Here is a 25,659-nt window from a genome sequence, read left to right as displayed (position 1 = left end):
TTGAAAGTATGACCGTCAACATTGTCTACAGAGAACTCTGAAAGGATCCTATGTTACTGTTTCTATATATATTATTTTGGTTCTTTTTTTCGGAGCTGGGGACCGAACCCAGGGCCTTGCGCTTCCTAGGTAAGCGCTCTACCACTGAGCTAAGTCCCCAGCCTGTTTCTATATTTTTTAAGTTGTGGACAAAGTAACAGGCTTTATTATACCATTCCAGTCATATATGTCTTTACTCTTATTGTGCTCCCATTCTCCCTGACTTCCCTATGCTACCACACTCCTATTGCCAGTACCCCTTTGTGCTTTCATATGGCTTGTATTCCATTACTTGATTTTAGTCTTCCTTCTATATTCCTTTAAGATCTTTCCCTCCTCAACATGGTTCTCTTGCTACTTGGACCACACACGCACACATAAATATCCCTGCACATATACACACACATGCACATGGACATATATACAAAATACACACATGCAGATAAACACGCATTCACAAGTAGACATACATGCTCATGAACATGCATGGACATGTGTACACAGACAGACACACATTTAAAATCAATAGTTGTAAGAATGGAGTGTTGGCTCACCAGTTCAGAACACTGCTGCAACCAAGTTCTCTTATCATAGCACACCCAGAGCACACAAGCACACCTGAAAAGCAGGAAGCTGACCTAAAATTCTATCTCATAGATAGTAGAGTTCTTTAAGGAGGATATAAATAACTCACTGAAAGAAATAGAGGATAACACAGGTAAATAGGTAAATGCCCTTAAAGAGGAAACCAACCAATCTCTTCAGGAAATATAGGAAAACACAGTCAAAGAGATGATGGAATTGGATAAAGCAGCTCAAGACCTAAAAGTGGAAGTAGAAACTAGAAAGAAAAGATGAATGGAGGCAACTCTGGCAATGGAAAACATAAGAAAGAGGACAGGAACTACAAATGTAAGCATCAGCAACAGAATCCACGACATAGAAGCGAGAATTGCAGGCCTAGAAGATATCATAGAAGAGATTGACAACTGTTGAAGAAAATTACAAACATAAAAGAGCCAAGTAATGTATAAAGGCAGACCTTTCATAATTATACCAGAATTCTCAACACACACTAAAAGCCTGGCCAGATGTCATGCAGACTCTAAGAGAACACAAATGCCAGCTGAGAATACTATACCTAGCAAAACTCTCAATCATCAAAGAGGAAAAAACCAACTATTTTAGAAAAAAACCAAAATCACCAGTATCTATCTACCAATTCAGACCAACAGAAGGAAAACTCTGACACAAGGAGGGAGCCTACACCAAAGGAAAAAGATTAATAATCTCATAACAAAGGCAAAAAGAGAGAAACATGTGCATATACCACCAACAACAAAAGCAAACATAACATCAAATGGCTGTCATCTGTCTTAATATCCTACAATTAATGGACTCAACTCAAATCTAAAAAGACATGAAACGACAAACTGGGTAGTCAAACAGGGCCCAATATTTTCCTGCATACAAGAAAACACTTTCAATAACAAAGTCAGACACTAACTCTGAAAAGGATGAAAAAAGGTCTTGCAGGCAAATGATCCTAATGATGAAACTGGAATTGCCAACCTAATATCCAATAAAATAGACTTTCAACAAGAAATTATCAAATTAGATGGGGAAGTGTACTTCATAGTTATCAAAGGAAAAATCCACAAGATAAATCTGAATTCTGGACATTTGTTGTCCCAAAGGCAAGGGCACCCACATTCATGAATGAAACTTTACTAAAGCTCAAAGACACATTGAATCCCAAACAAACATAGTGAGACACTTCAAAACCCCACTCTCACTAACGGACAGAATTGAAAACAGAATAAAAACAGAGCCAGAAAAATGAATGGATGATACGGACCAAATGGATGTGACATATATTTACAGAACATTTCACCCTAAAACAACAAAAAAAAAAATTCTTCTCAGTACCTCATGCTACTGACTCCAAAACTGAGCATATAATTGGGTATAAAACAACGTTAAACAACACAAAAAGATCAAAATAATACCATGCCTCCTATCAGATGAACATGTCCTAAGACTGGTCTCCAATAACAACACAAACAACAGAAAATCCACATACACAGAGAAAGTGAACACCTCTCCACTCAATAATAACTTGGTCAAGGAAGAAATAAAGGAAAACACTAATATTTTCCTGGATTCAATGGAAATGAGAATATAACATACCCAAACTTATGGGAAGCAATAAAAGCAATACTAATAGGAAAATCCATACCATTAAGCACGATGGTAAAGAAATTGGAGAAATCCTTCACTAGCTACTTAACAGCACAGCTAAGAGCTATAAGAAAGGAAACCAAGAACACCCAGGAGAAGGTAGGAAATAGTAAATCTCTGGAACTAAACCAACCAAACAGAAACAAAGACAACCATTCAAAGGATCCAAAAAACAAAAACAAAAACAAAAACAAAAAACAAAGCTGATACGTTGAGAGAATTCCTATGAATACTCTATAATCAAATGAATACAGGCAAGACTAACTAAATTTAATGGCTTAGAAAGAGAGAGAGAGAGAGAGAGAGAGAGAGAGAGAGAGAGAGAGAGAGAGACAGACAGACACACACACACACACACACACACACACAGAGAGAGAGAGAGAGAGAGAGAGAGAGAGAGAGAGAGAGAGAGAGAGAGAGAGAGAGAATACAAAGTTGAATGGTTATAGAATGGGATGTGCATCTAGGATAAGTTGGGGGAGTGGTTACAAATTAGATCAAAATACACTGTATTAAATTATCAAGTAATTAATAAAAATATACATATTAAAAGAGAAAGAAAGAAGGAAAGAATGAAGGAAGGAAAGGAAGGAAGAAAGAAAGCTCTAGCTTGCACAATTCAACCTTTTTCTCTTTCAGATGCTCATGTTCACCTCTGCTAGATAACAGGACAGAACACTATCACATTACAATGAGCCTAGTTTTATAACAAGCTTTATAAATAAGCATGCAAATTTATCCAACAGGGTTTAAGGATAGAACACAGTATAAACTCTCAACTGTACCAAACTTATTCTGTGAAGATTTCTATTTTATATACATTTTATAACATATACATTATTGAATAATAAATATAAAATCAAGCACTAATGGTACATACATTAAGCCTATCAGCTTGAAAATTACTAACCAAAACCCTGCATTCTCTTCAGATGATTAGCACCATGGTAAATGATAACCATGCCACAGAATATTCATGAGAAATTCCAATACCATTGAACCAAAATGAACAAAAGTTTTGCCCCTGGACAGGGTTGGGGGGTGGGGGGTGGGGGTTGGGAGTGGGGTGTGTAACTGTTACAGTTTCTGCTAGATCTATTACAGGTAGATTGTGTTTTTCTTTATATAACTTATCCTCCAAATAAATATCTTCTAAATGAATCAGCACATACAAAAGTGAACTGAGCATCTATGCAGTCCCCCAAATAGCCCTCCTCTGATTAATAACATTAGTGATAAGCACCCATGAGGGTTTTTTCTCTTCCTCACGAAATCAACTTCACTCAAAACAGTAACAAAGCAATCTTTCGCTGAACATCCTTGCCAAAATTCTAGTTTCATTGTCCTTGCTGTCTTTTCATTATTTTTAAATGGCATAACAAATAATGGAATATCTATCTATCTATCTATCTATCTATCTATCTATCTATCTATCTATATCTTCCCAAACTCCATGCCACACACATGCATATATATTTATGAGAATTCTTCCTTAGAAACATGTCCCACTCTTTTTCCTCATAATTCTCATTCTTCCCTTCTCAGTAGACCCTTCCTCCCCACAGTACTTACTACTTTCATATCAAACTCAACCTCTCAACTCACACAGGAGCACACTCCTCTTTCAGAAAAGATCATTTTCTTAAATCCAAGCTGTATTTGCAAATCAGCGTATAAATGCAATGTCCTTATAAAAAGAGTTTGTTGAGCTGAATTTGTAAACTCTGGCAAGTTAACTAGCCCAAGACAATTTTTAAAAAGTAAATATCCAACAATTGCCTTCCATCTTTCTCTAAAATAACCCGTGGTCTTAAGGAACATTACATTTACTGAATGCCATCGACATCTTGGTGATTGTAACTAGTAAGGTTGAAGGAGGAAGACTTCTGATCCTTTCTGTCTGGCAATTGGTAAGCGAACAATAGGTATTTAAAGAAAACACATAATCATTGCATTGGGGTGCCAATATCATTTAATTTTTGATGCAGTATTTAAGTGTAGAGATTCGTTCGTTTGTTTATTTTTAAGAAGTACATTTCTGCATCGGATTTGTCGTTAAAATGAGAGACTTTGGATATGTCCTGAAAAGGCAGGGAGCAGATGATTCTACAACCATACTTCTAATCTGGAAAATAAAAATGGAATCATTTCGCCAGTTTAGTAGAGAATAAAGAGATCCAGGCTAGACACCTCCACATCATTTTGTGAGATGCACAACTTCTAGCAAACTAAATACCTGTCGGTCAGAATGAAAACGCAACAGCAACAAAAGACCATTCTCCACTGATTGGGAGACGGGGTGGGGGTGGGGTATGGAGTCACAATCGTTTCACATACATTATTTCCTAATAATGCCCTATATATACAACAACCTAAGGGGGGTGGGGGGCACTGTTCCTAAAGTTACAAAATCTGACACAATCCCGAGCTCCTTTGCTGTATGAAGTGTAGAGAGCTTGAGTCTAAACTCAAAACCATCTTAATTCCATATCGAAGCCTCTCCTCTCCAGGGAAATTCTGCAATGGCCTTTAGCAATTGCACTGTCTGGAAGACACATGCAACCTGCTTAGAAACACTACAGCCGCTCCCCAACCACAGCCTGAACCCAACTTTGTATTCATATCCCGTACCAAAGCTGGGGGTAGATGCCATTTACTTCTGCCCCTAGATGCCCAGGAGAGATGGGAAGGTGGAAGTAATGACTGACTTCCGGCCTCCAGACCCGCGCAGTGGTGACTTCATTGAATATGTGCTGGGACCTTAAGTCCTTGCTACTCTGACAGCAGGAGCCCAGCAGGGGTGGTGAGACTGGTGGAGCTGGTTCAGGACCACAGGGCCAATGCTTTCTGCAGGCTGGGACTGACACTCTAGTCTGTATCACAGAACAGGTTCGGTTTTGATCTCAGGCTTTCTCTGGTTGTTTTCTAGACCTTCCCCCCCCCCAAATACTTTTGCATTTTTCTGTTTAGTTTAATATTTGTAAGAATGAAGATTTCAATTTGGGAATTTAAATCATTAATAATCAGTTTACTCAGAAAGTGAAACTGCTGATCACAGTTTATTCCTAGCCTATGTGTATTTATTCAGTAGCTATTTATTGAGCCTGTGCCTTCCAGGCCATTTACAAGTTCACCAGTATCAGAAAAGTAAGACAGACAATCTCTGCTTTCTGGACCATAACTCCTGTACTCCCACTTCTGCTGAATAGTCTCTCTTCAGCATGCCCCATGGATTTTCTTTTATGAAATCCAGGAGATGGCTTAAGCCCTCATGAAAGTGATGTCAATGAGGAAAAGGTGTAGTGAGATTTTGGAGAGTTTGGGAGACAGGAAGATGAAGGGTAGGGAGTGAAAGATGAGGAGCAAAGAAGAAGAAAGGAGAACTGGGGGCAGTATGGTAGACTTTTTCAAGATGCTGTTCTGGGTTCTCAACCTCCTTTAGTTTTTCTTTCTTTTTTGTTTTTTTATGATGATTAAGCCAACTTTATATCAAAGTTGTGCTGCTATGCAAATATCTTTGACCATTTAGATATTGAAAGGATGGTGATATGCGATGATTCTTATGACTTTAAATGACCACACTTGGACTGATATATACAACGAACTCCAGAGACTCCAGAGAATCAAATAACCCTATTAAAAATGGGGTACAGAGCTAAAAAAGAATTCTCAACTGAGGAATATCGAATGGCTGAGGCACCTAAGGAAATGTTCAACATCCTTAGTCATCAGGGAAAATCAAATCAAAACAACCCTGAGATTCCATCTCACACCAGTCAGAATGGCTAAGATCAAAAACTAAGGTGACAGCAGATGCAGGCAAGGATGTGGAGAAAGAGGAACACTCCTTCATTGTTGGTAGGATTGCAAACTGGTACAACAACTCTGGAGATCAGTCTGGAGGTACTTCCTGAGGACCCAGCTATACCTCTCTTGGGCATATACCCAAAAGATGCTCCAACATATAACAAGGACACATGCTCTACTATGTTCATAGCAGCCTTATTTATTATAGTCAGAACCTGGAAAGTACCCAGATCTGCCTCAACAGAGGAATAGATACAGAAATATGGTACATCTACACAAAGGAGTACTACTCAGCTATTAAAAAATGACTTCATGAAATTCATAGGCAAAAGAATAGAAGTAGAAAATACCATCCTGAGTGAGGTAACCCAATCACACACAAACACACACACACACACACACACACACACACACACACACACACACAATCAACACATGGCATGCACTCACTGATAAGTGGATATTAGCCCAAAAGCTTGAATTACCCAATCCACAGACCACATGAAGCTCAAGAAGAAGGACATGAAAGTGCAGAAGCTTCAGTCCTTGTTAGAAGCAGAGAACAAAAATATTCATAGGAGGAAATACAGAGACAAAGTTTGGAGCTGAACCTGAAAGAAAGGCCATCCAGAGCCTGCCCACCTGGGGATCAACCCCATATAGATACAGCTACCAAACCCAGAAAAATATTTCTGACGCCAAGAAGTGCTTGTTGTCAGGTGCCTGATATAGCTGTCTTCTGAGAGGCTCTGCCAGAGCATGACAATTACAGAGGCAGATGATTGCAGCCAACCATTGAACTAGAACAGGGTTCCAATTGTAGGAGTTATAGAAAAGATTGAAGGAGCTGAAGGGGCTTACAACCCCACAAGAACAACACCAATAAACCTGAGCTCCTATGGACTAAACCACCATCCAAAGAAGACACATGGACAGACCCGTGGCTCCAGCTGCGTAGGGAGCAGAGGATGTCCTTGTTGGGCACCAATGTGAGGTGAAGCCCTTGGTCCTGCCAAGGCCTGAAACCCCAGTGTATCAAAATGTCAGGGTGGGCAGGCAGGAAGGGGTGGGTGGTTAGGTAGAGGAACACCCTCATAGAAGATGAGGGAGGGAAAGGGATAGGAGGATTATGGACAGGAAACTTGGAAAGGGGATAACATTTGAAATGTAAATAAAAACCTAGAAAAGAAATAAAAATAAATGACCTCACTTGGGAGAAGGAGAGTAAGAAGTTTACAACAAGACAAATCCCTCCCTCAAATTAGACTTAAAATACTTGGGAATTAGATTCAATGTGTAGTTCAAATGCCCCCTCTATGCAATTGCCACATCTATGCTATCTTCAGCATTATCCCTGTCATCTTATAGCCAAAGATTAATAATAATGATATAATTAGTAATATTTACTATTGTGCCATATATGCCTACCTCACTAGCTTTTCATTGGAAGTTCACAGACTTTGCTACTCATATTGGAGTCTCAACAAACCCAGTTAGAATCAGAAAGGCATTAGCCCTCCATTCCTCTAAGAGAACCCACACATAAAATACCACCATCCATAGACTCCAGGAGTCAAAAAACAAATGTCCTTTCTACTTCCTCCTCAATTACACAAATCTTATATCCTCCCATAGTTATACTCAGGGTCAATAGTAATCCTCAGTAAGACAATGACCTCTGTAAAAGTATCTTTTATTCACCTTATGTAACTGTCCTCTGGAGGCTTCCTGCTTCCATCTGCTAAGGGTCTTGTCCTGCAAACTTTCATCTGTACAATTTTATCTGGGCCTAGAATATTTTCAGCCTCTGAGACTTACTGCTGAATAAGCTCACCCTTTCTACTTTTTTTCTGAACTCTGGGTGGCTGATTTAAAGCTGCCTTTCTGGCTTAAACACCTCTCTAAGCTGACTGATTCAATCTCACTTCTGACTGACTTACTGTTTGGCCTCAAAGTAATTCTTGCCGTCCATTCTGATCTTCTGGCTGCTTCTCATCCTCTAGCTCAATCTGTCTTTACCTGTGTCTAGCTTTTTCCTTCTTCAACCTGTCTCTGTAAAACTCTCCTAATAAAATGGTAGTAAAACTCTCCTAGTAAAACCAATCTATCTTTTGGTTTTCCAAGAAAGACTAAATATACCATGTCTTTAGAAACTCCTAAACTTCAAAATAATGCAAATCTATATATCTGGGAGATTTCTGCTTAAAGAGAATATATGTGGAAACCATGAACCAAATGTTTCCGATATTCAGCAAAGAATACTAAAGATGCACCTAGAACTATCTAAACTGTGTCTATTGTACTTGATCAATTGCAGGTCCTGAGGCACCCCTTTGTGATCCCCAGGCACCCCTGAGTTTTAACTTCCCCTCACTTTATTAATATTTCTATAGAAAGACAAAATTAAATGCAAAGTGGATTTTCATATGTATCCTCCTAGGAAAACATGAAGGCAGAGAGTTGGGGATGCAGGGGGGATTTGAAGGAGGAATGAAGACTTAGGGTGATGGCCAAGTATCTCCACGTTTAAAGTTGTCAGCTTATATTTTAATAGTTGACAATTGTGTCTGAGGAACCAGATAATAGGCATGGTTAGTGGTGCTTATAATGTTGGTGATAGAACCAACAGAAACTTAACATGTGGAATAGAGCAGAAAGTGCTAGCATGCCAAGCCCTATGGCTCTGTCAAAATCCAAGAAACATTTAAGAAGAAAACAAGAAATTGCATGATTACTCAACTTATGGGCAGTAGGTTCTCAATTTTAGATAAATCACACACTGAAGTTCTAAATTGTGTAATTTCAGAACCCAATCAATTTTTTTTTCTTCTGTGTTATTTCCTTGTGCTTTTTGGCCCCCATTTTCTCTTGCTGAGTCTAGATGTTCACGCCATACTAACTTTCATTTTAGGGTTATATTTTACAACTCTAAGAATACTTTGTTCTAAATTTTTCATATTTTAGGTTTTGTCCTTTTCTCTTTTCTATTTACGCTTGGATAGGCTTGACTTTTAGTATTTTGGGGGTAGAGAATAGGGTTAAGAGGAAGGCCTAGAAGACCTCCAGAAAAGCCTTACAAAATTAGCATATGAAAATAAGTGGCTGACCCAGAGGAGGGCTGAAAGGAACCCCCCCCCCACCAATGGAGGCTGGCAAGGCTCCCCTGGAGGAGAAGAGACTCACTCCAGTGTCTGCAGGGTCTCTAGGGACATTTTTACTACCATAACACAGACTGCAATGGGGTAGGGACACAAAACACAGTACATGTGCATTCGTATTCAAGGCTACACTAATAAAGAATACAGAAGTACTCAAGCTGTGTGACAATAGCCCTAATTTTCTGTGCAGCAGGCAGAACAACCTAATAAACTCCTCCCTCGGAAGTTACCTTTTCCAAATGCACAGAGCATGCTCGATTCTGTTCTGGGACACACCCAGAACCCTTCTAGAGATGCCTCTTGAACTGCTACCATGGCTATCTGTCCAGAGATGGATACAAGCAGAGCAGTTTTATAACCAAATCATGACAGCCCTTCTTCCGCCTACCATGAATAGAACTGCAGGTAGCCAAGTGAGAATTATGTATTATGACCCACAGCAGGCACCTCATTAAAACTGCCATTTTACTGGCATTCAAATAAGAATACATCTAGAACTATCATCTTCATGTTAAAAACAACTACTACTACTACTACAAAAAAATAAAATAAAAACCCACCAATTAGAAGTTTTGGTCTTAAATTTTATTTTATTCTAGTTCTTTGATGACTTTTACCCCCTATGGTATCTTTGTTTCTTTCATTAAGATATTTTCTACTACAGCTCAGCAAATAGAAAACTCACCAAATTGGCACACTGGAGAAAATGAATTAAAATGTCCATTTTATTGCAGTGACCTAGCCTCAGAAGCTTGTGATTTTAGGTTCCCATTACTGACTTTCAGATTCTTACAGCAGCCTCTCTGGCAGCTCACAAGGTGAGGGTTTTGTTTTGTTTCTATTATACACTAACCTTATACTCATGGCCAAATGATGTACGGCAGTGTCCTGTGCATGTCCAAAACACACAACTCTAAGTACCTTCTAGAAGGGAAACTTGGTTTAAATGCTTTACTGTGAAATCAGCAGGTATTCTGATAGCACAAACTGACTTTATGTCTCTCTTTACTTACTGTTATATTTTAGTCATCAGCAGAGTGAAATTCCATGCTCAAGTTTGCAACAACTTCTTCCCTTCTGTAAATCTTTTGGTCCGGAATGAAGCTCTTCCTGTAATTTCTCGAGTATTTTGAGATTGGACGGTCAGATGAACAGCCAGAACATAGTCCATTTCCAGCCAGTATGATCGGTCAAATAGAGAAAAAAATATGTTTCTGAGTGAAAGACATTCAAAGGACTACGTATTTACTGCATAAATTCAGAACGATTATGTAACATGACTCTACCTCAGTGCTAGCTTCACTTGAGTTCACTTGAGTTTAGCAAGTGGCTAAAGGACCAGACATTCTTCCTATTTATGAAGCATCAGTATAGATGAAAACACAAACATATTTAATAGTACTCCTATCTTTTTAAAAATAGCCATTGTGATGGCTGGTACTCACTGTCAACTAGACAGAATTTAGAATCACCTGGGAGATGGGCCTGTGGGAGAATGACTAGATGACATTAGTTGATATGGTGAAGTCCCATCTTAATCAGAGGCCTGGCTATTCCCTCTGCAGGGGATCCTGGACCATAGGGCACCCAGCAGAAAGCTTGCATTCACTCCTGTTTTCTCATTATGGATACAAAGTGACCAAAGTCTACAAGTTCCTGCCGCCTTGACTTCTGAACAGAGATGGACTGTATCTTGAACTGCATGCATGGTCAAACAAACTGCTGTCCCTCTTTCGAGGTATTTTATCACAGCAACAGGAAAAGAAGGTAAGGTGGCCATAGTCTTGTTATAATATCATTAACTTCTTCATTGTAAACCTCTAAGTAGTCTCTTTAATAAAAACTTATTCCCAAAGGAACAAAATATCCAGGCACTTAGAGCAGTTTTCATATATTTTAAATAAATATCAACACAGAGAAACTGACAGCCATGTCCTGCAACAGATGAAATGACAAACTTAGAAAAAGAAATTCAAGGGAATCTGAGTTGGAAGATTTTCTGGAAAATTTCATCCATCTGTGCTTACTATTAGCATAGGGTCTGGCTCTTTTTGGCTACTTTGAAGTACAGAACTAAGGATTCAAAGGTGCCTGACTTCTCTCACAATGGTGAGCCTGTCATTTCCACCATTTCCTCTGCTTGCTGTGTCACTAGTCACTGAGCCTTTGATAAAGCTGAAGCAGCAAACACTGTAGATGTTTGATCTCTGTTTCCTTCCGCTTTTGTCTGTTATTAGTTTGCACAGAAACAATGAAGACCAAATGAACTAAACCAGGACTGTCCCAAGAGGTAAAGACTTATTTACTTAGAGTCCAGGACCAAGTCTACTTCTTAAGCTGAGAATTTAAGAACACACAGTATCTGATGCTGTGCTCAATAAAATAGTTCCTCCTAATACCAAGAAATCAAAAAACTGAGAAAAGAAATTTTTAAAAAATTTGATTCTGGGAAATCCTTAGCTTGAACCAAAGTCATCTGATGCCATTAACCAGCTTGGATGGAAAGGGAAACCAGGAAGTGCTGACTCAGCAAGAGCATATACCACCCAACTGTCAGCACATCTGATGCCAGATTCAAAGGTGAGCCTCCTTCCTCTGACCTGCCACACTTCTCACTTGCTGACTGTACACTACAGAGTGCTGAATGCAGGCATAAAAACTTTAGAGTACCAACTCCATCCACAGATCTATACACGTCTAAGAAATCAGTCTAAGGAACACAAACATACATAATCTCCACATGTACTCATGTATACCCAGTTATATTCCATAATCCATACACATATACGAAACTGATGACCTTCCGTAATCAGCAGAATAAATACACTAAGAGCACTAAGACCTTCTAGCTTTAAAACAGGTCTGCATGTGGAGATAGCCATTTGACACAGGTCTGGCACAGTTTGCAGGCTCTGACAAGGAGCCATTTTCTTCAGTGTAAGCTACAACTCTTTGTGTATGTGTGTGTGTGTGTGTGTGTGTGTGTGAGAGAGAGAGAGAGAGAGAGAGAGAGAGAGAGAGAGAGAGAGAGAGAGAGAGAGAAAGAGAGACCCTGGATTCAATCGCCAGCACCAGAAATGTATGTCAAAAATATGTGACAAACGTAATTGTCAAAATTAAATTATTATACCTCTAGTTTTAAGCAACAGACCACGAAATGACACCTGCCTCAAAAATTTGGTGTACCTTTATCAGGGGGTAGTTTATTCACACTTGATTAGCCAAACCTTTAAAATTCAAATCCAAATGATCTTTGCATGATTAAAATGCTTGCATCATTGGAAAAGTGGTTAGGCAATAATGCCCTAGAGTTGAGCTGTGCATTCTAGTCATGCGAATTCTGTCTCCATTGGTAAAATGAGAGTAATAATCCTAAAATAGCTTGCCTTTTTGTTGCTCAGAGAACAGTACTGAAGTTGACAATAGTCAAGATAGAAATGCTATGAGGCATTTAGGTGTAGGTAAAGGGTATCCAAACGACTCTGATTCTCACTATGTAGTCCAGGCTAGTTCTGAATTCCAGTTCTTAGCCCAGAACAGTGCTAAGTTTACAGGCTTACATCACCATACCTGGTCTTCGTTATGCAGTTGTTGTTGTTAATATTATAGATAGATAGATAGATACATAGATAGATAGATAGATAGATAGATAGATAGATAGATAGATAGATAGATAGACAGACAGACAAACAGACAGACGGGAATTTGACCTGCATGTATTCCTGCGCAGCATGTTAATGGCAAAATGGTTGTGAGCTTGGAACTGAACTTGGGTCCTCTGGAAGAGTAGCCAGCATTCTCAACCACTTGCATGATCACCTACCTCTCCAGCCAGATTATTATATGATTTTTGAAAAATAAAACTTGGGTTGTAGGCTAACTCGTACGCATTTCGTTAAAGACAGTGATTTTGCTGGATCTGAATCAGTGTTTGCCATTTAGTCGAGGAACAACACAAGGAAACCTGGGATGAGAAAGATTTCACTATGCAAAAGTATAATTCTTTATAAAAGCAATTACATACAATGGGGAAAGAAACTCCACTGGAATATTGTGCTGGAGCGAACAGCAGCCATGCAACTCAATACTTGCAAAATATAAAGCCTCTGAGTCCAGAAAACTCGGTGTTTTATCACGTGACTACAGAGACCTAATGTGTGTTCTTGAAAGTGAGTAATTTGGTGCTCACAGAGAGAAGGCCCTTGATGAGTTACAGTCATGCAAAATTGGAATGTGAATCCATACATCTGATCTCTACTCCTAGGCAATCAATAATTGTCAGTGATGCAATGACAACTTATCTGTTACTGTGAGGCCTTCTTGTGTTCTCTCCAACCTTTCATACATTTCCACACTCACATTTATTAGCTGGGATGCCCTTCCCAGGAGCACTGCTTCGGTAAGAACACTGAATGGAAGCTCGATAACTTGCTTAGGGCTTGCCTACAGATACTAATGTCTCACTCATTTTCCATCATGTAAGTGTACCTATGCACTTGACGCCAACCCACAATCAACAGGAAAGATTCTGAACTACCCTACAAAGAGCCATCAGAACATCTAGCTTAAGAACAGGTCTGCAGGGGATGGAGAGATGGCTCAGCACTTAAGAGCACTGATTGCTCTTCTGGAGGTCCTGAGTTCAATTCCCAGAAACCACATGGTAGCTCACAACCATCTGTAATGGGATCTGATGCCCTCTTTTGGTGTATCTGAACACAGCTACAGTATGTTCATATACATAACATAAATAAATCTTTTTTAAAAAGGGAGAACAGGTCTGCAGCTGGGAGATAGGTATCTAGTGCAGGGCGTGAGGCTGTGATGACAGACAACTATCTTTAACTTAGGCAACAGCCAAACTCTCAACCTGGATCTGTTATTCAAAAATTGTTCCAGGCCTCCTCCAACAGTCGCAAAGAAAGCCTAAGTAATTTGGGATTTGGGTAGGATCTTAGAACTATATAAAAATGGGAGAGTATCTATAATGACTCTGAGAGGTAAATGTATTTAGAGTGCTGATCTATACCTGCCAGAACCCTTTGATTTATCAGAATCATGAAGTAAGCCACCACACAAAGGAGAAGGAGGTGAGAGACTCAAGGATACAGAAATCCAGGAGAGGAGGAGAAACAGAATCAATCCTACAACTTTGCTTGTCTCAAAAAGCATCAAGGCTTCCTTCACCTAAGCCATTGTTCCTGCTCCTTCTGGCTTCTCCTACTTCGCTACATGCACTGAGGACATTCCCAACTATACTGCCAAGTTAAAATGAAAACATTCTCAGTCTAGAAATGATTGAGGTGGTTTTCTTTAATCAAATTAGAGCAGCCAAATGTTTCTTTCAAAGGTAACTGTTTACCCTGCAGCTGTATGCAAACTACCACATCAAATGTGAGGGGAAATAGCAATAGAATTGTGTCCTTACAGTGCTGAGCAGGCTGTGGAGATAGGAGACAAAGGCCTCACTGCCACTCAGAAGTCCATTCCCAGGGAGCTTCCAGAAATTTGCTGACTTCACAAACTCCGAAAAAAATACTGAAACTTCCAGTATAGAATTAGCTATGTTAGGGAGGCGAGAATGTTGAGGGGGGTAATACCCCTTTAAAAACAGCTAGGCGGATAGATACCTTGGGTCATTTACCCTGGCAACCAAAGCCTAAACGAGAAATATTGAAAGACTGGCTGAAACTTCAGTGACAAAGAAAGGCCTTGCTTTTTCACTTCCCTGCTCTACCAAAAACACTGAGAAAACCTGAGGACATGTCAAGCTGCCATTGAGTTGGTAATGGTTAGTTTGCATGCAGAATTTAGTCTTTTGAATCATCAGACATGGGAAATTCCTCCAATGAATGAACTTACAGTTGATTATGTCCCTTAAGTTTTCTAGTTTGTTTCCCTTAGGAAAAATCAGTTGGCCAACATCCCCAAGATGGTGTCATGTTGTCTCTCACATGTTAGAGTTACCAGCTGCTGACTTGGAGATGGTGCACTTATAGTATGAGACCTACAAAATGACAAGGAATTCAGACATCTAGGTGCAATGGGCATTAACAGAATGAGATGATCCTTGTTCCAGAAGAGACTAAAGCATCCCGAGTTATAAGGCAGACTACCTAGGGCAAGCACTGAGCTCTTGGGGTACACCTACTTCCAAGCAGCTGCTCTTAGCCACTCTGCTTCTGCTAAAGTGTGTGGACTCCTTCCTCAGATCACTCTACCCTCTGACACACCCAATTTAAAGACTGATACACCAAGAGAATGTCATACAAGGACCAAGTAGTCCTCAGGCTGTGACCTTTCTTCAACCCTTAAAGCAGCCAATGGAATTGCAAAGCATCAGACTCACTCACTGCAACTATCCTCCTCCAGCCTTTTTCAGACAGTGCTAAGTGAAAGAAAAAAATCCAGCTATAGGAGTGCACACGCTCATGCACACACATGCTCACTGCATGCTATAGTTCAGTGAGCTTTCTAGATCAGCAAAGAGATAATGAACTCCAAGATGAAAATAAATTGAGTACTGAGAAAATAACTTTTAGTTGTGAATACTTCATCTATTTTAAAACCTATTATTGTACTCTCTGCATATATTTAAGTCAGTAAATATCCATGCCATGCTCATATTTTTACTGGAAGGAGTCCAGTGCTCTAAAACATGCTGTGAGGGTGCTGCAGAGGAAGCAGGAAGTAGAGCAGGAGCCAAGAGTTGCAATGGGGAAAAGGAGCAAGAAGAGCAGCAACAGAGTCATCTGACAACTGATCACAGACAGAGCCGGACAGGGTGCCCACTGCCACCCTCATGCTCAGCACAGTGGAGTAAAGCCCACATACAATATTTGAATACTCACAGAAGAGACTGCACTCTGCACACATCTCTGACGCCAGAGGAAAACACCAAATGCCATCTGGAACCCTGGTGCACGGAGGCTCCTGGAAAGGGCAGCAAAGATCTTCCTGGTTGCTGCCGCCGCGGAGACTCGTTGGCAGCACCCCACGAGCAAACTTGAGCCTCGAGACCACAGGTAAGACCAACTTTTCTGCTGCAAGAGACCTGCCTGGTGAACTCAGGACACACAGAGGCAAAATACCTCTAGGACCAGGCATTTCCAGTGTTTACCGGGAGTCCCAAACCCGCGGATCCCGGCCCGCAGCAGCTCTCTGCTCCCAGACCCCGTGGGAGAGAGACCTCACCACCTGGTCAGGTGGGCACTCCTGAGGCTGCAGAACAGAGGAGACCACCAACACTGCCAACCCCTGCCCACATCCCTGGCCCAAGAGGAAACTGTATACGGCCTCTGGGATCCCGTGGGGGAGGGCCCAGGAGCGGCAGGACCACTGAGCCTGAGACACCGCCAGAACCTGAAGGGACAGACCTGATAAACAGTTCTCTGCACCCAAATCCCATAGGAGGGAGAGCTAAATCTTCAGAGAGGCAGACACGCCTGGGAAACCAGAAGAGACTGCACTCTGCACACATCTCTGATGCCAGAGGAAAACACCAAACGCCATCTGGAACCCTGGTGCACAGGGGCTCCCGAAAAGGGCGGACAGATCTTCGTGGTTGCTGCCCCCATGGAGAGCTCATAAGCAATGCCCCACGAGCAAACTTGAGCCTCGTGACCACAGGTAAGACAAACCTTCCTACTCCAAGTGAACTGTCTAGTGAACTCAGGACACAGGCCCACAGGAACAGCTAAAGACCTGTAGATAGGAAAAACTAAGCGCCCGAAAGCAGTACACTCTGTTCCCATAACTGGCTGAAAGAAAACAGGAAAACAGGTCCACAGCACTCCTGACACACAGGCTTATAGGACAGTCTAGCCACTGTCAGAAATAGCAGAACAAAGTAACACTAGAGATAATCTGATGGGGAGAGGCAAGCGCAGGAACCCAAGCAACAGAAACCAAGACTACATGGCATCATCAGAGCCCAATTCTCCCATCTAAGCAAACATGGAATATCCAAACACACCAGAGAGCAAGATCTACTTTCAAAATCATATTTATCATGATGCTGGAGGACTTCAAGAAAGACGTGAAGAACTCACTTAGAAAACAAGTAGAAGCCTACAGAGAGGAATCGCAAAAATCCCTGAAAGAATTCCAGGAAATCATAAATAAACAAGTAGAAGCCCATAGAGAGGAGTAACAAAAATCCCTGAAAGAATTACAGGAAATCATAAATAAACAAGTAGAAGCCTATAGAGAGGAGTCACAAATATCCCTGAAAGAATTCCAGGAAGACACAATCAAATAGTTGAAGGAATTAAAAATGGAAATAGAAGCAATCAAGAAAGAACACATGGAAACAACCCTGGATATAGAAAACCAAAAAAAGAGACAAGGAGCTATAGATACGAGATTCACCAACAGAATACAAGAGATGGAAGAGAGAATCTCAGGAGCAGAACATACCATAGGAATCATTGACTCAACTGTCAAAGATAATGTAAAGCGGAAAAAGCTACTGGTCCAAAACATACAGGAAATCCAGGACTCAATGAGAAGATCAAACCTAAGGATAATAGGTATAGAAGAGAGTGAAGACCCCAGCTGAAAGGACCAGTAAATACCATCAAAAAATCTTTGAAGAAAACTTCCCTAACTTAAAAAAAGAGATACCCATAGGCATACAAGAAGCCTACAGAACTCCAAATAGATTGGACCAGAAAAGAAACACCTCCCATCACATAATAGTCAAAACAACAAACGCACAAAATAAAGAAAAAATATTAGAAGCAGTAAGGGAAAAAGGTCAAGTAACATATAAAGGCAGACCTATCAGAATTACACCAGAATTTTCGCCAGAAACTATGAAAGCCAGAAGATCCTGGACAGATATCATACAGACCCTAAGAGAACACAAATGCCAGCCCAGGTTACTATATCCTGCAAAACTCTCAATGACAAAATCAAATTTACACAATATCTTCTACAAATCCAGCACTACAAAGGATAATATATGGTACAGTCCAATATAAGGAGGCAAGCTATACCCTAGAAGAAGCAAGAAACTAATCGTCTTGGCAACAAAACAAAAAGAAGAGGAGAACACAAACATAATCTCACATCCAAATATGAATATAACAGGAAGCAATAATCACTGTTCCTTAATATCTCTCAACATCAATGGTCTCGACTCCCCAATAAAAGGACATAGATTAACAAACTGGATACGCAACGAGGACCCTAAGTTCTGCTGCCTACAGGAAACACACCTCAGAGACAAAGACAGACACTACCTCAGAGTCAAAGGCTGGAAAACAACTTTCCAAGCAAATGGTTAGAAGAAGCAAGCTGGAGTAGACATTCTAATATCAAATAAAATCAATTTTCAACTAAAATTCATCAAAAAAGATAAGGAAGGACACTTCATATTCATCAAAGTAAAAATCCACCAAGATGAACTCTCAATCCTAAATATCTATGCCCCAAATACAAGGGCACCTACATACGTAAAAGAAACCTTACTAAAGCTCAAAACACATTGTACCTCACACAGTAATAGTAGGAGACTTCAACACCCCACTCTCATCAATGGACAGATCATGGAAACAGAAATTAAACAGAGATGTAGACAAACTAAGAGAAGTCATGAGCCAAATGAACTTAACAGATATTTATAGAACATTCTATCCTAAAGCAAAAGGATATACCTTCTTCTCAGCTCCTCATGTTACTTTCTCCAAAATTGACCATATAATTGGTCAAAAAACAGGCCTCAACAGGTACAGAAAGATAGACATAATCCCATGTGTGCTATCGGACCACCATGAACTAAAACTGGTCTTCAATAACAATAAGGGAAGAATGCCCATATATACATGGAAATTGAACAATGCTCAACTCAGTGATAACTTGGTCAAGGAAGAAATAAAGATAGAAATTAAAGACTTCTTAGAATTTAATGAAAATGAAGGTACAACATACCCAAACTTATGGGACACAATGAAAGCTGTGCTAAGAGGAAAACTCATAGCGCTGAGTGCCTGCAGAAAGAAACAGGAAAGAGCATATGTCAGCAGCTTGACAGCACAACTAAAAGCTCTAGAACAAAAAGAAGCAAATACACGCAGGAGGAATAGAAGGCAGGAAATAATCAAACTCAGAGCTGAAATCAACCAAGTAGAAACAAAAAGGACCATAGAAAGAATCAACAGAACCAAAAGTTGGTTCTTTGAGAAAATCAACAAGATAGATAAATCCTTAGCCAGACTAACCAGAGGACACAGAGAGTGTATCCAAATTAACAAAATCAGAAAAAAAAGGGAGACATAACTACAGATTCAGAGTAAATTCAAAAATCATCAGATCTCATTATAAAAGCCTATATTCAACAAAACTTGAAAATCTGCAGAAAATGGACAATTTCCAAGACAGATACCAGGTACCGAAGTTAAATCAGGAACAGATGAACCAGTTAAACAACCCCATAACTCCTAAGGAAATAGAAGCAGTCATTAAAGGTTTCCCAACCAAAAAGAGCCCAGGTCCAGACGGGTTTAGTGCAGAATTCGATCAGACCTTCATAGAAGACCTCGTACCAATATTATCCAAACTATTCCAGAAAATTGAAACAGATGGAGCACTACCGAATTCCTTCTATGAAGCCACAATTACTATTATACCTAAACCACACAAAGACCCAACAAAGAAAGAGAACTTCAGACCAATTTCCCTTATGAATATTGACACAAAAATACTCAATAAAATTCTGGCAAACCGAATCCAAGAGCACATCAAAACTATCATCCAGCATGATACAGTAGGCTTCATCCCAGGCATGCAGGGATGGTTTCATATACGGAAAGCCATCAACGTGATCCATTATATAAAAAAACTAAAAGAACAAAAACACATGAACATTTCATTAGATGCTGAGAAAACATTTGACAAAATTCAACACCCCTTCATGATAAAAGTCCTGGAAAGAATAGGAATTCAAGGCCCATACCCAAACATAGTAAAAGCCATATACAGCAAACCAGTTGCTAACATTAAACTAAATGGAGGGAAAGTTGAAGCAATCCCACTAAAATCAGGGACTAGACAAGGCTGCCCACTCTCTCCCTACTTATTCAATATAGATCAGACAACAAAAGGAGGTCAAGGGGATACAGTTCGGAAAAGAAGAAGTCAAAATATCACTATTTGCAGATGATATGATAGTATATTTAAGTGATCCTAAAAGTTCCACCAGAGTACTACTAAAGCTGATAACCAACTTCTGCAAAGTGGCTGGGTACAAAATTAACTCAAATAAATCAGTAGCCTTCCTCTACACAAAAGAGAAACAAGCCGAGAAAGAAATTAGGGAAACGACACCCTTCATAATTGACCCAAACAATATAAAGTACCTTGGTGTGACTTAACCAAGCAAGTAAAAGACTTGTACAATAAGAACTTCAAGACTCTGAAGAAAGAAATTGAAGAAGTCCTCAGAAGATGGAAAGATCTCCCATGCTCATGGATTGGCAGGGTTAATATAGTAAAAATGGCCATTTAACCAAAAGCGATCTACACATTCAATGCAATCCGCATCAAAATACTAATTCAATTCTTCAAAGAGTTAGACAGAACAATTTGCAAATTCATCTGGAATAACAAAAAACTCAGGATAGCTAAAACTATCCTCAACAATAAAAGGACTTCAGGGGGAATCACTATACCTGAACTCAAGCAGTATTACAGAGCAATAGTGATAAAAACTGCATGGTATTGGTACAGAGACAGACAGATAGACCAATGGAACAGAATTGAAGACCCAGAAATGAACCCACACACCTATGGGCACTTGATTTTTGACAAAGGAGCCAAATCCATCAAATGGAAAAAAGAGCATTTTCAGCAAATGGTACTTGTTCAACTGGAGGTCAACATGCAGAAGAATGCAGATCGATCCATGCTTATCACCCTGTACAAAGCTTAAGTCAAGTGGATCAAGGACCTCCACATCAAACCAGATACACTCAAACTAATAGAAGAAAAACTAGGGAAGCATTTGGAACACATGACCACTGGAAAAAATTTCCTGAACAAAATACCAATGGCTTTTGCACTAAGATCAAGAATCAACAAATGGGATCTCATAAAACTGCAAAGCTTCTGTAAGGCAAAGGACACTGTGGTTAGGAAAAAATGGCAACCAACAGATTGGGAAAAGATCTTTACCAATCCTACAACAGATAGAGGCCTTATATCCAAAATATACAAAGAAAACAAGAAGTTAGACCGCAGGGAGACAAATAACCCTATTAAAAAATGGGGTTCAGAGCTAAACAAAGAATTCACAGCTGAGGAATGCCAAAGGGCTGAGAAACACTTAAAGAAATGTTCATCATCTTTAGTCATAAGGGAAATGCAAATCAAAACAACCCTGTGATTCCACCTCACACCAGTGAGAATGGCTAAGATCAAAAACTCAGGTGAGAGCAGATGGTGGCGAGGATGCGGAGAAAGAGGAACACTCCTCCATTGTTGGTGGGATTGCATACTGCTACAACCATTCTGGAAATCAGTCTGGAGGTTACTCAGAAAATTGGACATTGAACTGCCTGAGGATCCAGCTATACCTCTCTTGGGCACACACCCAAAAGATGCCCCAACATATAAAAAAGACACGTCCTCCACTATGTTCATCGCAGCCTTATTTATAATAGCCAGAAACTGGAAAGAACCCAGATGCCCTTCAACAGAGGAATGGATACAGAAAATGTGGTACATCTACACAATGGAATATTACTCATCTATCCAAAACAATGACATTATGAAATTCATAGGCAAATGGTCAGAACTGCAAAATATCATCCTGAGTGAGGTAACCCAATCACAGGAAAACACACATGGTATGCACTCATTGATAAGTGGCTATTAGCCCAAATGCTTGAATTACCCTAGATGCCTTGAACAAATGAAACTTAAGAGAGATGTTCAAAATGTGAATGCTTCACTCCTTCTTTAAAAGAGGAACAAGAATACCCTTGGCAGGGATTAGAGAGGCAAAGATTAAAACAGACACAGAAGGAACACCCATTCAGAGCCTGCCCCACATGTGGCCCATGCATATAGAGCCATCCAATTAGACAAGATGGATGAAGCAAAGAAGTGCAGGTCGACTGGAGCCGGATGTAGATCTCTCCCGAGAGACACAGCCAGAATACAGCAAACACAGAGGCATATGCCAGTAGCAAACCACTGAATTGAGAATAGGACCCCCATTGAAGGAATCAGAGAAAGAACTGGAAGAGCTTGAAGGGGCTCGAGACCCCATACGTACAACCATGCCAAACAACCAGAGCTTCCAGGGAGTAAGCCACTACCTAAAGACTATACATGAACTGACCCTGGACTCTGACCTCATAGATAGCAATTAATATCCTAGTAAGAGCACCAGTGGAAGGGGAAGCCCTGGGTCCTGCTAAGACTGAACCCCCAGTGAACTAGATTGTTGGGGGGAGGTCGGCAAAGGGGGAGGATGGGAAGGGGAACACCCATGAAGAAGGGGAGGGGGGTGGGGATGTTTGCCTGGAAACTGGGAAAGAGAATAACACTCGAAATGTATATAAGAAATACTCAAGTTAAGAAAAAAAAAACAATATTTGAATACTCTTGTGTACTTTAACATCTGGTTTTCTCATTTACCAAAAAGCAAATTCTGCAAGCCATATTCTCACCATTAATTCCCTGGTGTAGATAAGTTTCTCAAAACTGACTCAGAAGCCCACACTAGCAGGTCCATTTAGTAGCTGTGTTAGCTACTAAGTGTTTATTAAAATGTAATGCAGAGTGCTAGGCAGGTGGCTCAGTGAGGACCACATAAAATCTGGACAGTCATGACAGTGACCTGCTATTCTAGCCCCCGCACAGGTGAATTAGGCTGCCAAGCCAGCCAGAATAGACTAGCTCTGGGTTGATTGAGGAAGTCTGTCTCAGAACATAACAGAGGAGAGCAACTGAAGATGCAGCCCAAAATCAACCCTACCCAACCCCATACTCACTATGTGTGCACCCCTTACATGTATGAACATACAACACATTGGCATAAATATACATGATCACACATATCCCACGCATGCACACAAAAATAAACACAGATACACACACACACACACACACACACACACACACACACACACACACAGACCAACACTCTTAAAGGAATACACCAAAATTCAGCATTTTATCAATGTACTGTTCACAGCGTTTGACCTTCAACATAAAAAAGTTACGCTGACATACAGGAAAACATGGGTTGTAATTAAGAGGAAAATCTATCCTTAAAGGTAGATTCAGAAATGGCACCATTTATGGAAAGAGCAAAGATATCAAAAAGATTATCAGAAATAATATAATTACACTCAAAAAGAACTTAGAGGAAAACACAACTAAAACAAGTCAAAAATGGAGGAGCATGTATCAAGTCAAACTATCTGGTAAAGAGATGCCCATAAGTATACAAGAAGCCTACATAACTCCAAATAGATTGGACCAGAAAAGAAACTCCTCCTGGCACATAATAGTCAAAACAACAAAAGCACAAAGTAAAGAAAGAATATTAAAATCAGTAAGGGAAAAAGGTCATTAACATATAAAAGCAGACCTACCAGAATTAACACCAGACTTCTCGCCAGAGACTATTAAAGCCAGAAGATCCTGGACAGATGTCATAGAGACCATAGGAGAACACAAATGCCAGCCCAGGTTACTGTATCCTGCAAAACTCTCAATTAACATAGATGGAGAAACCAAGATATTCCATGGCAAAACCAAATGTACACAATATCTTTCTACAAATCCAGCCCTACAAAGGATAATAAATGGTAAAGCCCAACATAAGGAGGCAAGCTACACCCTAGAAAAAGCAAGAAAGTAAACATCTTGGCAACAAAACAAAGAGAAGAAAAGCACACAAAAATAACCTCACATCCAAATATGAATATAACAGGAAGCAATAATCACTATTCCTTAATATCTCTCAACATCAATGGTCTCAACTCTCCAATAAAAAGACATAGATTAACAAACTGGATACGCAATGAGGACCCTGCATTCTGTTGCCTACAGGAAACACACCTCAGAGAAAAAGACAGACACTACTTCAGAGTCAAAGGCTGGAAAACAAATTTCCAAGCTAATGGTCTGAAGAAGCAAGGTGGAGTAGCCATTCTAATATCGAATAAAATCAAATTTCAACTAAAAGTCATCAAAAAAGATAAGGAAGGACACTTCATATTCATCAAAGGAAAAATCCACTGTGATGAACTCTCAATCCTAAATATCTATGTTCCAAATACATGGGCACCTACATACATAAAAGAAACCTTAGTAAAGCTCAAAACACACATTGCACCTCACACAATAATAGTAGGAGATTTCACCACCCCACTCCCATCAATGGACAAGTCATGGAAACAGAAATTAAACAGAGATGTATACAGACTAAGAGAAGTCATGAACCAATTGGACTTAACAGATATTTAAAAAACATTCTATCCTAAAGCAAAAGGATGTACATTCTTCTCAGCACCTCATGGTACTTTCTCCAAAATTGACCATGTAATTGGTCAAAAAAACAGGCCTCAACAGATACAGAAAGATAGAAATAATTCCACATGTCCTATCAGACCATCATGGGCTAAAGCTGGTCTTGAATAACAATAAGGGAAGAAAGCCCACATATACATAGATGTTAAACAATGCATTACTCAATGATAACCTGGTCAAGGAACTAATAAAGAAAGAAATTAAAGACTTCTTAGAATTTAATGAAAATGAAGGTACAACATACCTAAACTTATGGGACACAAAGAAAGCTGTGTTAAGAGGAAAACTCATAGCTCTGAGTGACTGCAGATAAAAACAGGAGAGAGAATAGTCAGCAGCTTCACAGCACACCTAAAAGCTCTCAAACAAAAATAAGCAAATACACCCAGGAGGAGTAGAAGGCAGGAAATAATCAAACTCAGAGCTGAAATCAGCCAAGTAGAAACAAAAAGGACCATAGAAAGAATCAGCAGAACCAAAAGTTGGTTCTTTGAGAAAATTAACAAGATAGATAAACCCTTAGCCAGACTAACGAGAGGAAAGAGAGTGTGTGCAAATTAACAAAATCAGAAATGAAAAGGGAGACATAACTACAGAATCAGAGGAAATTCAAAAAATCATCAGATCCTACTACAAAAGCCTATATTCAACAAAACAAGAAAATCTTCAGGAAATGGACAATTTCCTAGACAGATGCCAGGTACCTAAGTTAAATCAGAAGCAGATAAACCATTTAAACAACCTCATAACTCCTAACGAAATAGAAGCAGTCATTAAAGGTCTCCCAACCAAAAAGAGCCCAGGTCCAGATGTGTTCAGTGCAAAATTATTTTACACCTTCATAGAAGACCTCATATGAATATTATCC

The sequence above is a fragment of the Rattus norvegicus genome, chromosome 13, assembly GCF_021556685.1.
Source record: "Rattus norvegicus strain SHRSP/BbbUtx chromosome 13, alternate assembly SHRSP_T2T, whole genome shotgun sequence".
Taxonomy (NCBI): Eukaryota; Metazoa; Chordata; class Mammalia; order Rodentia; family Muridae; genus Rattus; species Rattus norvegicus.
The sequence above is the reverse complement of the archived record's forward strand: the minus strand, read 5'-3'. Positions refer to the sequence as shown.